Genomic DNA, 13,775 nt, shown 5'->3' on the forward strand with positions numbered 1-13,775 from the left:
GGCGGGGGGCCAGCAGGGAGGGTTTCCACAAGTCCCCTGAATGACTCCCATGCGTGATAATGTCTGACAACCACTCACCTGGACCAGGGCCCAGCAAACTACTGCCCATGTGCCAAATCCACCGTAGTCCCATCTTGTAAATAAAGTTTTATTGGAACACAGCCACAAAAAGAAATACCTCTCAGAGAGCCAGGTGAGGAATCTCTCAACGTAGCCTGAATAAAATGCTTTATCCCAGCATTAAAAAAAAAAAAAAGAAAAAAATCCACTATGCCCCAAATCCTCTTCTTTCAATTTCAAAATCCACAGAAACAGGGACAGAATTCCTCTTGCAAATGCAAGTGAGAAACTCAGACACCAAGCACTGATGGTGAGACACTGAAAACTAAACTTTGACTTACAGGTAATTCAGTGAGCCATGTCATTGAGGTGGGTGCTTTGATTATCAGGGAAAAGAGTAAGACAGTGGCATCCATGCATGGTCTTATTACGTTGCAATTACCCCACACCTAAGAAAGCAGGCACAGAGCGCCAACGTAGGGGTCACGGAGCTGGGTCCTAAGGGTTATTCTGCCCGCACACCGTTAACCATTGATGGAATGACCTCTCTGAGGAATTAGATGGACAGCAAAACACGTGAAAGCAAACCAGAAACAAACACACACAATGACAATGTCCTTTAGGGATTCTTGAGTGAAAACAGCACTTGAGCATAGCTATACAAAGATGATCTAGGCTGTTCAAGAAAAAAACAAATACGGAAACCTGCCATGGGCCACCTTTCCAGCGGCTCCATCTCACCCTTCATCGCCTAGTGGTCGTCGTCCTCGTGGCCAGTAACTCTCGGCGTTCTCAGAGCCCAGCGCTGTGTCTCCTGGTTTGTGGAGCGCGTCCTCATACCCTTTGCCTCCCAACAGAATCCTACGTCCGTGTGTCCCAGCCCGTCTCTCTGGAGAACTCCCAAGACTGTACACTCTCCTGCCTAATCAGCATAATCCACTGAGATGCCTCAGGGGAATTTCAGCCTGAAGAAGGCCCCGCCCCACCCCACCCCCACCCCCGCCCGCACTGGATTCTTGGGCCTCTCCCTTCTCCCTGGCCATTGCTCCAGCCTGACCACACACTCATAGATCCAGGAGTCGTGCTACCTGGCCTTCAGCCAGCACGTGTTTCTCTCTCTCGCTGCTCCCCTCCCGACCTGAAATCTACCGTAAATTCCTGCCTAGGTGACTCTCGAGATGCCCCCAGTTCGGGGAAGAGGGTGTGGCTGCTGGAAGCTTGGGGAGGGAGACACACATTCGAGAAAAGAACCACAAAAACTGTGGTGATGATTCAGGGTCATGCCTCTCTCTCCCCAGCACCTCGTTGCACAGTGAGGGCAGGAAGAAAATCCGCTTTTGCTTCCGCTCTGCCTGTTCCGCGTGGTAAATGCACAGGAAACGCTGGTTGAATTAAAGCAGTGGTTCTCAACTGGGGACAGTTTTATCCCCCAGAGGGCATTTATGGAATCTAAAAAATACAACGAACTAGTGAATATCATAAAGAAACAGACTCGTAGATACACAGAACAAAGTAGTCGTTACCCGTGGGCAGGGGAGGAGGGGCAACATAGGGGTAGGAGATTAAGAGGTACAAACTGGATATTATGTATAAAATAAATGAGCTACAAGAACATATTGTACAACAAGGGGAATGTAGCCAATGTTCTATAATAACTATAAATGGAGTATAATCTTTAAAAATTGTGAATCGCTATATGGTACACTTGCAACTTACGTAATATTGTACAGCAACAATACACCAACTAAATAAAAAGATGCCTGTGCATGTTTACCCAGGTAAAACAGAATGAAAAATAAAATAAAACAAACATCCCACAATGCCCAGGACAGCCCCACATACTAAAGACTTATCTGGGCACCGTTTTTTCCCCATTTAACAGACACCATGAGGTTAGACAGACGGAAACAGTGATCCCGTCTTGAAAGGTGGGAAAATTCAGCCGCTGTGAAGTTAAATGTCTTTTCTAAGACCTCAACGAAAAACACAGCACACAACCATGTCTGCCGATTCCAGATTTGCACTCCCTTCCCTGGAGCCTTCCAGCGGGGAGAGAACTTCAGTCAGATGGATAAACTCCAAGCGAAAAGGGCCCCCATACTGTGAGGAAGCATCAGATTGTCTGAATTTGCCCTGATTACCAGCCGTGGTCTGTATACACACGTGTGTGCAGCCTCCCTGATGTGTGCATGTGACCATTTCCTGCAGCTCACAGCGTTCTTGACACTCCTCTGGGTGTCATTAATTCTGGAGCCTTTGGGATCACGTCGTTTCAGACAAATCTCTCACATCAAAATAATCAATGAAGAAATACGAATTACAATATTGAAATAATGAACGCATTCCCCCGCATTAATTCTCGCAGATATCATTAAGATGGCCCAAAAGAAAGAAAGTCAGTCTTGTCTCCCTCTAAGCCATGGCTCCGCGAGGAGGTGTGAAGGGTTGTGCAATTATCTGGTCGATTGATCGGTGGAGACTGTTCATCTATGGATCTCAGACGCCCCAGCCTATTTCTCTTATCTCCTAGCATGTAAATCCCTCAGCAGCGTAAACCAGGATCGTACCGTCTCCTTGGCCAGTGAAGACATGCGTCAAACTCGGACAAATGTAAATCTTGTATCAGAATTTTAGGAATTATCCTGTTGCTAAGAGAGAAATTCGGCATGAGGTTGGATTCCCCTAAGGCAGTCTTCCAAAGAGGGCCACCACTTTGTCCTCCTGTGGTCCCTCACCTGCCTTTCTTCCCATGCTCCCCTTGGCTGACGTGAAGGGATGATGAGGTGGGCGGCGTGCTGTCCTTTTTGCCTAAAAACCGAAAAATGCGTTTCATCTTTGTTTTGTCTTTGCCTCCATTTTCCACTTCGTTTCTGTAAGGATCCCCCCTGCAAGAGGACATAACAGATGTCTCGCCGCCTGTCCCCTCCTCCAGTCTCGGTTTCCCCACGAGTGAAGTGGGGAGCATAGTCCTTTGTCCAGCTGGCATTCTGAGGCCCCTTTTACACAGGAGGGAAGTCAGGTGCCGTGAGGCTGGAGTGTCTCACGTCAGCTCGGAGGCTGGAGGAGGGTGGTCTATCCGCTCGCGCTCTCTGAGGCGCAGTCTCCTGCCTGTACAGCGTGTACCGTCGTTGGCCTCCGTCCTGTGATCACAGTGGGGGCCGGAGGGCTTTTGTATAGTAAAGGGAAGACGTGAAGCACAGACCAATGGCTGTGCTTGTCGAGCGCAGTACTACCAGGGAAGTAAACATACGCAAACACGCCTGCGGACAGTCCTGCTTGAGCCGCTCATTCCTGATCTGTTCGTCGTCAGAGTCTGAGGACAAGGCAGTAGTGCATCTGTGCCACCCAGTGTTGCCCTCACCCCCCCTTAACACGCTCCACTTGCTCCCATGTCTTTTTCCTTCTTATGCCATGCCCTCTCCCCAGTGGCCACCAAATCGCTGCTTTCCCCTCACTTTGAAATCAGATCACCACCAGGAAACACACAGCACCAGCTACTAACGGGGTGTAATTAATTGCGGCCGCAGAAAAGAGCTTCTGCGTATTTGAAATTACTTACGAAGAGGTGCACGCCAACCTACAGCAGGAGGTGATTCAGACCAGGGTGTCTTCTGTTGTCGAAAAGAGACCCTCTGGGGGGACTCAGGATGCCAATGCCCAGAAGAGAATGAATTAGTTCTTATGGAGAAAGTCGCCTGTCATAATGCGCAAGGCACTGGATGGGCCACCACATCTCTCTTCTTTCTTGACAAAGTAAATAAACAACTTAAATAAACAATGACACTTCCCACCCATCAGCATGTCCTTTTTTTCCTTCTTCCCCCCCCCACCCCGTCCTTCCCAAGACCCCGCCTTGTCCCGACCAGCAGTAATTACTTCTGTATCTGTGAAGGCAGCAACATATTTCCTTTGGTTAATGACGACGTTTCTTTGCATTGGTTCCCGTAGAGGAGTGTGGGCTGGGACATCGTGACAGTCTTCTGGGAGACACCAGTTTCGACCACGTAACAGAGGGCTGACTTTTGAAGCCCTTGGCCTAGGTGGTATCTGGGCCCAAAGGCAGTGTGTACGTGTAGGGCTTTTTGTGGAGGACGGTGGCCAGGAAGGAAAGGACATCGTGTGGGCATCTCACACACTTTCCTTTCTCAGCAAGTGCAGAGAGGGATTATGTGAAATTCAGCTCCTTGTACTCATTCCCTGGGGCCTCAGCAAACAAGGCTCGCGTCCTGGGGTCAAACAGCAGGTCTGCGCTGGCTCTGTCTGCCTCTCGACCTCCCCCTCCGTCAGCTCCCAGCCGGAAGGCAGGGGCCATGTGGAAGTGGCTGCCAGGAGCATGCTTCCCCTGCCACGCCCCACGGGGGTTCCTGGCAAAGACCGACAGGGCACAGAGGGAGAGATGCCAGGGCAAGCGCGCCTTGTGACTTTAGGCAGGTCTGGGTCGTTAATGGAAAGGGACCCAGGGCCTTGCTCAGAAGCCCGCGTAATTGACCACCAGAGCCGCCTGAGCGATGAGCATCGATCAGCCACACTTAGAGGCGGGCTTGCCGTCACTGTCATGTGCGGCCTCATTAGCAGAGGCCTGCTTGCTGAATTAGGTAGAATTTAGTGCCACCGAAATTAATGTGATGCTGTCTGAGCATCCTTCACCTAATAGTGGAAAATCAAGTTGAAGTGGTAGGAAACAGCACTCCCATTGAGAGCGGAAACATTTCAGAGGAGAAAAGAAGGAAACTTTTTAAAGTTTGCAGGGGAGAGGCCGACAAACAAATACTTTCTGTTTCTAATTACGGCTCAGAGCCAGTTTTTACATATATTAACCAAATTTACCTGAAAGAGCTAATGTTAGGGACTGTTAGTTATGGTGGCTGTTTTCTTTTATTTTTCCTCTAATGAGGATTAAGACTTTTCTCCCATTAGATAAAGATAGTAGGGAATACAGATTTACCATGATTTGCTAGCATCGGGAAATCTAATAAATGGAAGTTTGTCATTTAACCCTTTGAGAGGCAGAGTGGGGAGGATTGTTTCGAAGTTCTGACTTAGACTAGAATCAGAGAGAAGAGAGTTTAATCAACTGTCTGGCTGTTACAGATGCCAGACGTGTTTTTGCATCTGCAATATGTATAGAATATACTACCTCTTACTGAATTCCAGTTTTTCAGTGGAGCAACTTTTTAATTAAGTAGCTCCCCTCTGTTAGGATTTCAGAGACTTTACCAAAAAAAAACCCCAAAAAACCCCCCAAAAAACCCCTAGTCTTCTGTATAGCACTCTTCAAATAGGTATCCATTTCATCTTTCTTGAGAAACTAATTAAGAAATAGTTATTCCTAAAATCATATTAATGAATGGACTATAAATAATTTGTGGATCATAGTTTTAAAGCCCAATTCTTAAAAATCTTTGATGGAATAAAAATAACGATTTTTTAAAAAATCAACATATGTTCAATTTCTATTTCTGTCTTCCCAAGACATTTTGAGAAATGAAATACATAGCATCTTACCCTGTTTATTCCAAGCCTTCTTTGATAGCAAAATGTATTATTCATCTTTTGGTTTAGTAATGTGTTTGAACATAAAGAAATAAAGACCTTAAAAAATCTTCAACGGTGTCTTGAATATCAAGAGGTCATTGATCTTAAAATACCTTATTTATTTTGCAAGTTCAGCCAAGTGTGTTATGAATTTTTTCTAAAAGACTTAGGTCTATTTGAACCACTAAAACTATCACCTCATGAGTCTACACTTCCTCTAAGTCCCTTAGGTAAATAAGAATGAAATGTTATAGTAAAGAATCATCATGGTGAACTGAAAATCTGTTATAGGAACAAGAGTAAAGTTTTACAGTTAACCACATAGCACGTCTCCGGGTCATCTGTTTTACATCTTATTTTAGCCACATAAACTGGTCACTTGGAGATTGCTCCATAATCATACTGACATGCTTTATTTTTTAAATGCTTGCATGGCATTTTATTGAATGGGTATACCATAATTTTCTTCACCATTATTCTATTGATGGACATTTTAAATTACTTTCAAACTTGTATTGCTATGAATAATCATGCAATAAATATTCTTGTTGTATCCCATGGGCCAGAAACAAACTGTTTAATAACTATTGCTTTAAAATATTTCATATCTGCGAGGAAAATCATAAAATATGATTTTCATATCTTCCATTTCATTTTCCCCCTTAATTAACTTTCTTTTCCTGAATCTTACTGGCTTTTTTGCATGTTTCCCCACCCCCCTCCTGTGAATCTTAGAATCAGCTTGTCTAATTCAGACAAAATTTGATTATCTTTTTCTCAAGTGTGAATGTGGACATGTGAGAATAATGAAAAAATAAAGTATCCACTGTTACTGCCATTTGGAAAGATTCTGCATTGTAATACATTGGCTCTAATATCTGCAAGCGTGGGGTTACACCAACTGATGAATTGTGCACACATGACGAGTACAGTAGTCTCACCGTCAATGTCATTGACACCAGTTTCATTGACCACCAACGTCAACTAATGTGTGAAGTACTGAATACTTCTCATCTAAGCCATCGTCTCGTTACTGAACCAGACTTGTGTCCGCTCGCCCGCGTGCAGTAAAGCCAATCTCCTGACACCAGGTCGTGGTGAAGGCAAGTGCCGTGTTTATTGCAGGCGCCAGCCAAGGAGTCAGGTAGTTGGTGTTTAAAAGGCCCAAGCTCTCCTGATGGCTTTCAGGAAAAGGTTTTTAAAGGCAGGGTGAGGGAGGGGGGTTGCGGGCTGTGTGATCAGCTGGTGGGCACTCTTCTGATTGGTTGGTGGTGAGGTCATCGGGAGTCAGCATCATCAACCTTTGGGTTCCAGCTGGTCTGGGGTCTGTGTCCTGGTGGGCAGCACGCAGGTAACTTCTTCCACCTGGTGGGGCTTTCAGTATCTGCAAAACAGCTCAAAGGACGGGGCTCAGAATATGATCTGTAACCCTGAGGAAGAACTAAAGGTCCTTGACTTTGTTTAGTGGCTAAACTATTATTTTCTCTAGCTTGACTGTTTTCCTTTGCTTCTTCATTTTCTCACTTCTCTGATTAAATTTGCTCTTTGGAACTCAGAGAAGGCCTCAGAGACTAAAGCTTTTCTACAAACAAGGGTTGGGAGACACAAGGGGTTGTCTGTCCCCAAGAAGGCCCCAAAGGGTCCTGCTTGGTTTCAGTCTCAATATTTTTATCGTGTTCCTAACGTAGAGGATGGTGTTGGTGATCATATCACTTAGTTATCTACCGCAGTGTCACAAAGCAACGCAAAGTGGAGTGGCTTACAGTCACACGTGTTCATTTTCTCACAGTCTCTGTGGCTCAGTAACCTTGGAGTGGCTGAGCTCGGTGTTTCTATATCAGGGTATCTGATGATGTCAACTGGGAATACACTGATTTGCATGGCTGTTGGCTGGAGGTCACAGTTCCTTACTGTCTGCTAGGAGAAGGTTTCAGATCCTTGACATGCTGCCTTCCCCATGGGGCTGCCTGAGTGTCCTTACATAGCAGCTGCTGGCTTTCTTCAGCATGAGTGAACCAAGCCAGAGAGCAAAACAGAAACCATAATGCACTTTATGACCTTGGGAATCAGGCACCATCACTGTGTGAACAGTAGTGTCCTATTGGTCAAACAAGCCCACCGTGAAACAGTGCAGGGAAGATGTATATAAGGGTGTGAAAAGCAGGGGCAGAGATCATTGCGGGCTGTGTAGAGCAGCTAACAGCCGCTTGAAGAACTGACACTTTGAGTTCTCACTCAGGAGCCAAAGACAGATGAGTTTTAATCAAATTTTCAGTTGCATACAGTCTAGTGAATTCCTTTTATAATTTGGTCTCATCACCAATAATGTGCAATTTATTGTGTATGATGACCACCATTAAGAAGGTGGTCACTCAGATAACCTTTAGGGAGACTCTAACTGCAGTCTCTTAATTTATCAAGTTCTTTTTCCTTTATTTTTAGCATAATTCTTTTAACATTTCAACAATTTAATTTTTTTCCTCCTCCATAGTTAATTCCTCATTTAGGTTGAAAATTATTTCCCTAAACCAACAGAGTTCAAACTGTTTCTCTCAAAAGCACCAGAGATTATACCATCTGCTATGTACCTGACAGAGCTACACGGTGGACATTTGCAACAATCTGGAGGAATACGTCCTTTACACTAGGCACATCTCACCCATTTATAAGATCTCTGCTTTGTTCCAGAAAGCTCAGATGAGGTGAATAACTTTGGAATGATTGAGTGATATGGCTTCCTGTCCTAATTTCTCTCTCTCTCTATCTCTGTCTCTCTCTCTCTCTCTCTCTCTGTCTTATTTGGTCTTTGATTACAAACATACACATATCAGTACAGAATCTAGAAAGACTTGGGTGCTCCAGTGATTCTGCCAGATGTAAACTACAAAATATAACGTGTTTTGAAGTGAATTCTTTACTCAATTCTGTACGCCCGAAGTAGGAGAGTTGAGCTAATAGATTGGTGGGAACTAACTGGGTAGAAAAATTAAAAACAATTTGGTGGAGGAAGCACTTGAGTGTGTTTTACCATTTTGTCCAGGAAACTTTGGATCTTTCTTTTTATTCGTTCTTTTCCATCCATAACTTGATCGCTCTTAAGTAATAACTTTAGTCCAAAATATCAGTCATAACAAAGGGACTCGCTGAAAATTACTGCTCATCAACACACATACGTGCATGCGCGCACACACGCTCTCTGAACCTAATTAAAGCAAACTACCATCAATTTCCATCCCTTAGGCATCTCTAATGATATAAAAAGTGTCACAGTTGATAGACAATAATAGCCTCCCATTCAGGGCTTCTTACGGTCTACAAAGCTGGCACTCACACAATGAATAAGACATTGACTTGGGATTGCTAATGATGTTGAACCACTGAGCTTCACTTCTTTTCAGAGAGGTTATAGTAGCAATTAACTTCATAATTCAGGTGGTCAAGACGACTCACTGTTGAAAGCCCCTAAGATGTCTGAACATCAATTTTCTTTTAGGACTGTACTGGAAAGCTCTAAAGCAGCAGTGAAACCTGCTGTTGGGAATAGTAAAGCTCTAATGTTGAGGAAGGAGACCGACCCATGGGGAGTTTCTCACCCCATTTTTCATGGGGACTGAAGAGTCATTATGTCTCAGTTTTTGACATATTCTAGGCTCTATTATACCTTTACATAATTTTCTTATTCAATAAGTCACATTAAAAAGGTGTGGGGAGACAATTCATTTGGGCTCTCTTGCATTTCTGCATCAACTGCAAGCAGAGGTACTGACGGCCTTTATTCTGAGCTGTCTTTTCAAGGATGTGTTACCAAACACAAGTTTGTGTGCCACACGCACAGTGAGGCCAAACAAACCGAAATGTTGCAGTTTGGAGCAGAGAAAGGTTTATTGCAGGGCCAAGCAAGGAGAACGGGTAGCTCGTGCTCAAAACCCCCAACTCCATGATGGTTTTGGGGGAAAAGTTTTTATCTGCAAAATTTGGGGTGAGGGCTGCAGGGCATGTGACCTTCCTCTGATTGGTTGGTGGTGAGGTAACAGGGCAGTGTTCCAGGAATCTTGTTCTCAACCTAAAGTTGCCATCCTCCACCTGGGTGGGAGCTTTAGTTCTTGCAGAAGAACTCAAAGATATTGTTATGTATATTCCTTGAGGAGGAACCAGGACCTGTCCCAAGGCTGTGCTGTTGTGTCTTGACTGCTCCTCTCTTGTTTCTGCATCCCCTCTCTCCCCTGATTAGTAACTGTTTGAACCTGCCCTTTGGAACTCAGGGAGATCTAGGAGGCTGAAAGCTTTATCCTGAAAATAAGAAATGGGGGACAGGAAAAGGGTTTTGTGCCCAGGAGCCCCACAGGGTCCTGCTCAGATGTTTGTATAGCTAACAGCTTTGGAAGATAGACAGGGTCTTCCTCTAAAGCAAATGTCAGGTTTGCTTTATTTATTGCTTATTACAATCCCCATTTAATAAAGACAATGTCTTCCTCTGTTCTTACAATCAGACAGGTATACGGCCTATTATCAGTGTTCTGGCCTATTATCACATTCCCTAAGCACAGGATCCCTCTCCCGTCACACAATCCACTGTGTGTGCAGGCATCACCCAGCCCTCTTCATGTTTCCTGTGGGGACCAGCACGAACGCTGCTACTCTGCTTCCTGCTGTCACTGTGAGAACAGACAATCTTTTGCCTCTGACCCAGGAGTCTCTTGTCTTCTGCCATCATCTGTGAAGCTCTGGTAGGCTGGCTAGTTGGAATGGAACCACACTAACATCTGAGGTCCTTCACCATTCTTAACAAAGGACTCCAGCTGAAGAACAGGGAGAAATACAATGATGTGAATCCTATATGAATATAAATATGCCCTTTAAGCCACAGCTTCTGTAGAACCTCTAGCAGCTAGGTTCTTCCCTGCTGGGACTCATAACCTCATATTTCATACTTTTTTCTTTCGGTGCTGGTCAAGCCCCCAAGTTCCTGGTGAGGCGGTGGACGGTAGGGATGCTAACAGCGAGTGCAGTAGATACAAGTAGGTCAGGGGAAGGAGAGAAGCTACCTACACTCTGGGGTCACATGGTATCCAACAGTATTTTTAAGGTCCGGCCAATTTCGCTTTCTTTCTAACCAGTACTGATGTGTCTGGGGTTTAAGGCTTCCCAAGTCCATCATTCTCTGCTAATTAGTCTGATATTACTCCTAACAATCTCTGCTGTCCAGCCTGGCCACGGTCCAAGTGGGCATCTAAGCAGCAAGTGGCCTTTTCTCTAGGGGGTGGTCCTTCACAGCAGCGATGCAGACGAGAAGAACAGGTAGGGTGACATGGATATAAAACTACATCCTTCATCGCTCAGCCTTGCTGGGCTCATCTGTGTCTCGCTTCCAGCTGTGCTTTCCCTGCCACAACGTGCTCACACTGCAGACTGAGTGATCTGGGCGACCCCTCCAGCAGCCTCTCATTCCACCCCGTACACAAGGCAAACTCGTTCTCAAGACCCCAGGGCTCCGCGTGGCCCCCCCTACCCTGCCCACCTCTTGAGCCGGCTGCCTTTCTACCTCCCTGGCTCAGTAGCCTCCGACCTTACCATCCTTTCTTCTCTTCTGTTGACAAACACGACTGCCTTCCCCAGGCTCTGCTTCCACCTGGTGCCTCTCCTCATGAAGACAGCTTAGGTGTCCTCTCTCCAGGGAAACCTTCCCTGACCGCTTGTCCAGAAGTGTTTCTCTATCTACCAACTTAGCGTCATTCTTAGTCCCCTCACCCGTGTGACTCATTCCATTTCTATGTTTCACACTCCCTCTCACACTAAACACATGTAACGTAAATTATTTTGTTCATGTACCTGTTGGTTTGTTGGTTGCTCGCTCCTGCTATAGTTACTAGGCTTCCTAAGAGCAACTTTATCTGTCCTGCCCCCTCCCCAGCGCTTAGAACACAGAGTTGGTGCTCACTGAGTATTTGTAGAATGAAGGTTTAATTCTTTGCCTATGAAGTAGGATAAGTAAACATTTGAGGCTACATATAAATTAGTTTTGTTTGTTTCTTTTTCTCTCATAAGCACAAGCTTTAGGAACAAAACCAGAGTGGCCAAAGTGTAGAAAACATTAGTCTGCTTCAAGATTTATAAATGTAACTTTTCCCAAGCTTTTGGCAATAACTACAGAAAATCTGCTTGAGTCCAATGATTAAAATGAAAGCAAACAACTGACCAGTAAGTATATAATAAGTTCAAGTATCAAGGAAAATTAGTCGTGAGAAGAAAGTCATTGATGACCATACTGTTCCGTTCTCGGCAAATAAGAAATAATGATGTTCCAAGTCTTACTCTCAGGTTATTATGCTATAAACATGAGAAAATTGTGTAAAAGAGTTTCAGGGAAAAATAATCGCCTACAGTTACATGAAGGATTGCGTAGCAGAGGACAAATAATTTTCCCTCCACCCTTCCGAGTTCTTTTCTGAGACCCCTGAAATAAAAGACAGCTTAATGAGAGAGAAACACACAGAAGTTCGTTTCCTGCCTGGCTCATGTGCACATGGGGGATACGCAGGGGCAAATGGGCAGCTCCCCCAGGCAGCTTTTGGGGAAGGCGAGGTGGGACATGAGCCTCTTTGGGGAGAGTCAGTGTGTTTTAGGAGAGATGATGGGGCGTTGGAAGGATGGATGGGAGGGGGGACTGTTTGTGATGAAGTGTGTCTGGGTGTGGTGTGGACCACACCTCAGTGTCTGCATCTCTCCTCTCTATGCTGCAGGCGTACATAACTATGTCTCTAGACTCCTGTCCTGTGCTGGGAGTCAAGTCTGCCAGGTTGATGACACTCCCATGAGGGGACTGATGACACCTGGGTTCCTTTGGGAGGATCTGTCTTTAGGAGATAAAGGGGGGTTTAGAGAAAGCTTCTCCCTGCATTTGCTACTTTCCAAGTGCTTGTAGCTCAAAATCATCAATATACCAAAGTGGCGTATTTTGGGATGGTTCGTCCTGAACCCCTGCTGGTACGTTTGCGGGCAGCACATCCTGAACCCCTACACTCACATCTTGGGGTGGCACGTTCTGCTCCCCTTCGGTTGCATCATTTGGATTGGATTCAGCGCTAGTTCCACAGCATCTTAGAAAATAATAACATTCCACAGCACAAAAAGCAAAACCGAATATGACAGTAACAGATCACGAAATGGGGACATTCTCTGCAACCACGAGACATACTTTGTTTCTTCCCCAGCTCTCTAACTAAACAGTTTGCCCCGCAATACATTTTGCTAGGTGATCTGTGCCAATGCTCACAGCTACCAGTACGAGACACGGAGGTGCTTCAGTTTATATCTAGACACCAGCCCAAGGTCGAAAGGCCACATGTTCATTTGAGGCCAGAGCAAGGAGTTGTACGTTCTCTTGTCATAATTCACGTTGCATTTCGTTTTAGGCTATTCCGGATTCTGACGACATGTTGGTGGATTCATGCATGGGTACTCGAGCGCCCACCACATCATTTCTGAGTTCTGTCTACTGAGAGGAAGTCATATAAACCAGGTAAGCTGTACAAATATTAACCAGTGACATGGCGATGGACCATTGTCGTCATCTTCCAGTGTGAATCCGTGACAGAGAGAGAGATGGGATGGGATGGAAATACAGAGTCTGTTGGAAGTGCAGGACACAGGACAGAGGAGGAAGTTGAGAAAAACATGGGTTTTAAAAGGAATATAACAGGTTTCCGTTGACTTAACGAGATGTAGGAGGTGGTGGTAGAATGTTTTCTAAGATGCTTAGGAACGAGTCCCAGCAATAAGATGGATGTGAGTGAATGCAGGCTCCAGAAGAAAGCAGCAGTAAAGGTGCACAGGTGGGCAGGTGAGGGATGCCCAGCATTTAGTGGATTGGATGCTCTAACCTGGTGTCCAGAAGACTGCACACTCCTGTCCTGCTTGGAAGGCTATAAGGTGCAGGCGCTCGAAGTGGCAAAGAATGTTTGAAATATTTAAAATCAGAGCTAGGTCTTCTGACAGCAGGACTCCCCAGGAAGGTGGGTGCTGTTTCAGACAAAAGGAACCAGAGTCTGTACACAGTAACAGGAAGTATTCACCCAGACCGTGTCTTATTCTTTTCTTTCCTTTTGTTTCTTTCATTAGTTCTTCCCTTCTTTCTTTCTCTTTTCTTTCTTTCGAGCACCTGCTGGGAATTTCACTCAGAG

At 45.3% G+C, this 13,775-nt stretch overlaps 1 long non-coding RNA gene across 1 annotated transcript in view; it reads left to right on the top strand.

The window, feature by feature from the left end:
- The window catches only part of LOC132417895 (uncharacterized), a 481,389-nt gene that overhangs the window by 128,567 nt on the left and 339,047 nt on the right, over positions 1-13,775 (top strand). The window contains exon 2 of the long non-coding RNA XR_009517952.1: positions 13,008-13,114. This is a non-coding gene — a long non-coding RNA (uncharacterized lncRNA). The remainder of the gene's footprint in view (positions 1-13,007; positions 13,115-13,775) is intronic.

The sequence above is a fragment of the Delphinus delphis genome, chromosome X, assembly GCF_949987515.2.
Source record: "Delphinus delphis chromosome X, mDelDel1.2, whole genome shotgun sequence".
NCBI classification, from domain to species: Eukaryota; Metazoa; Chordata; class Mammalia; order Artiodactyla; family Delphinidae; genus Delphinus; species Delphinus delphis.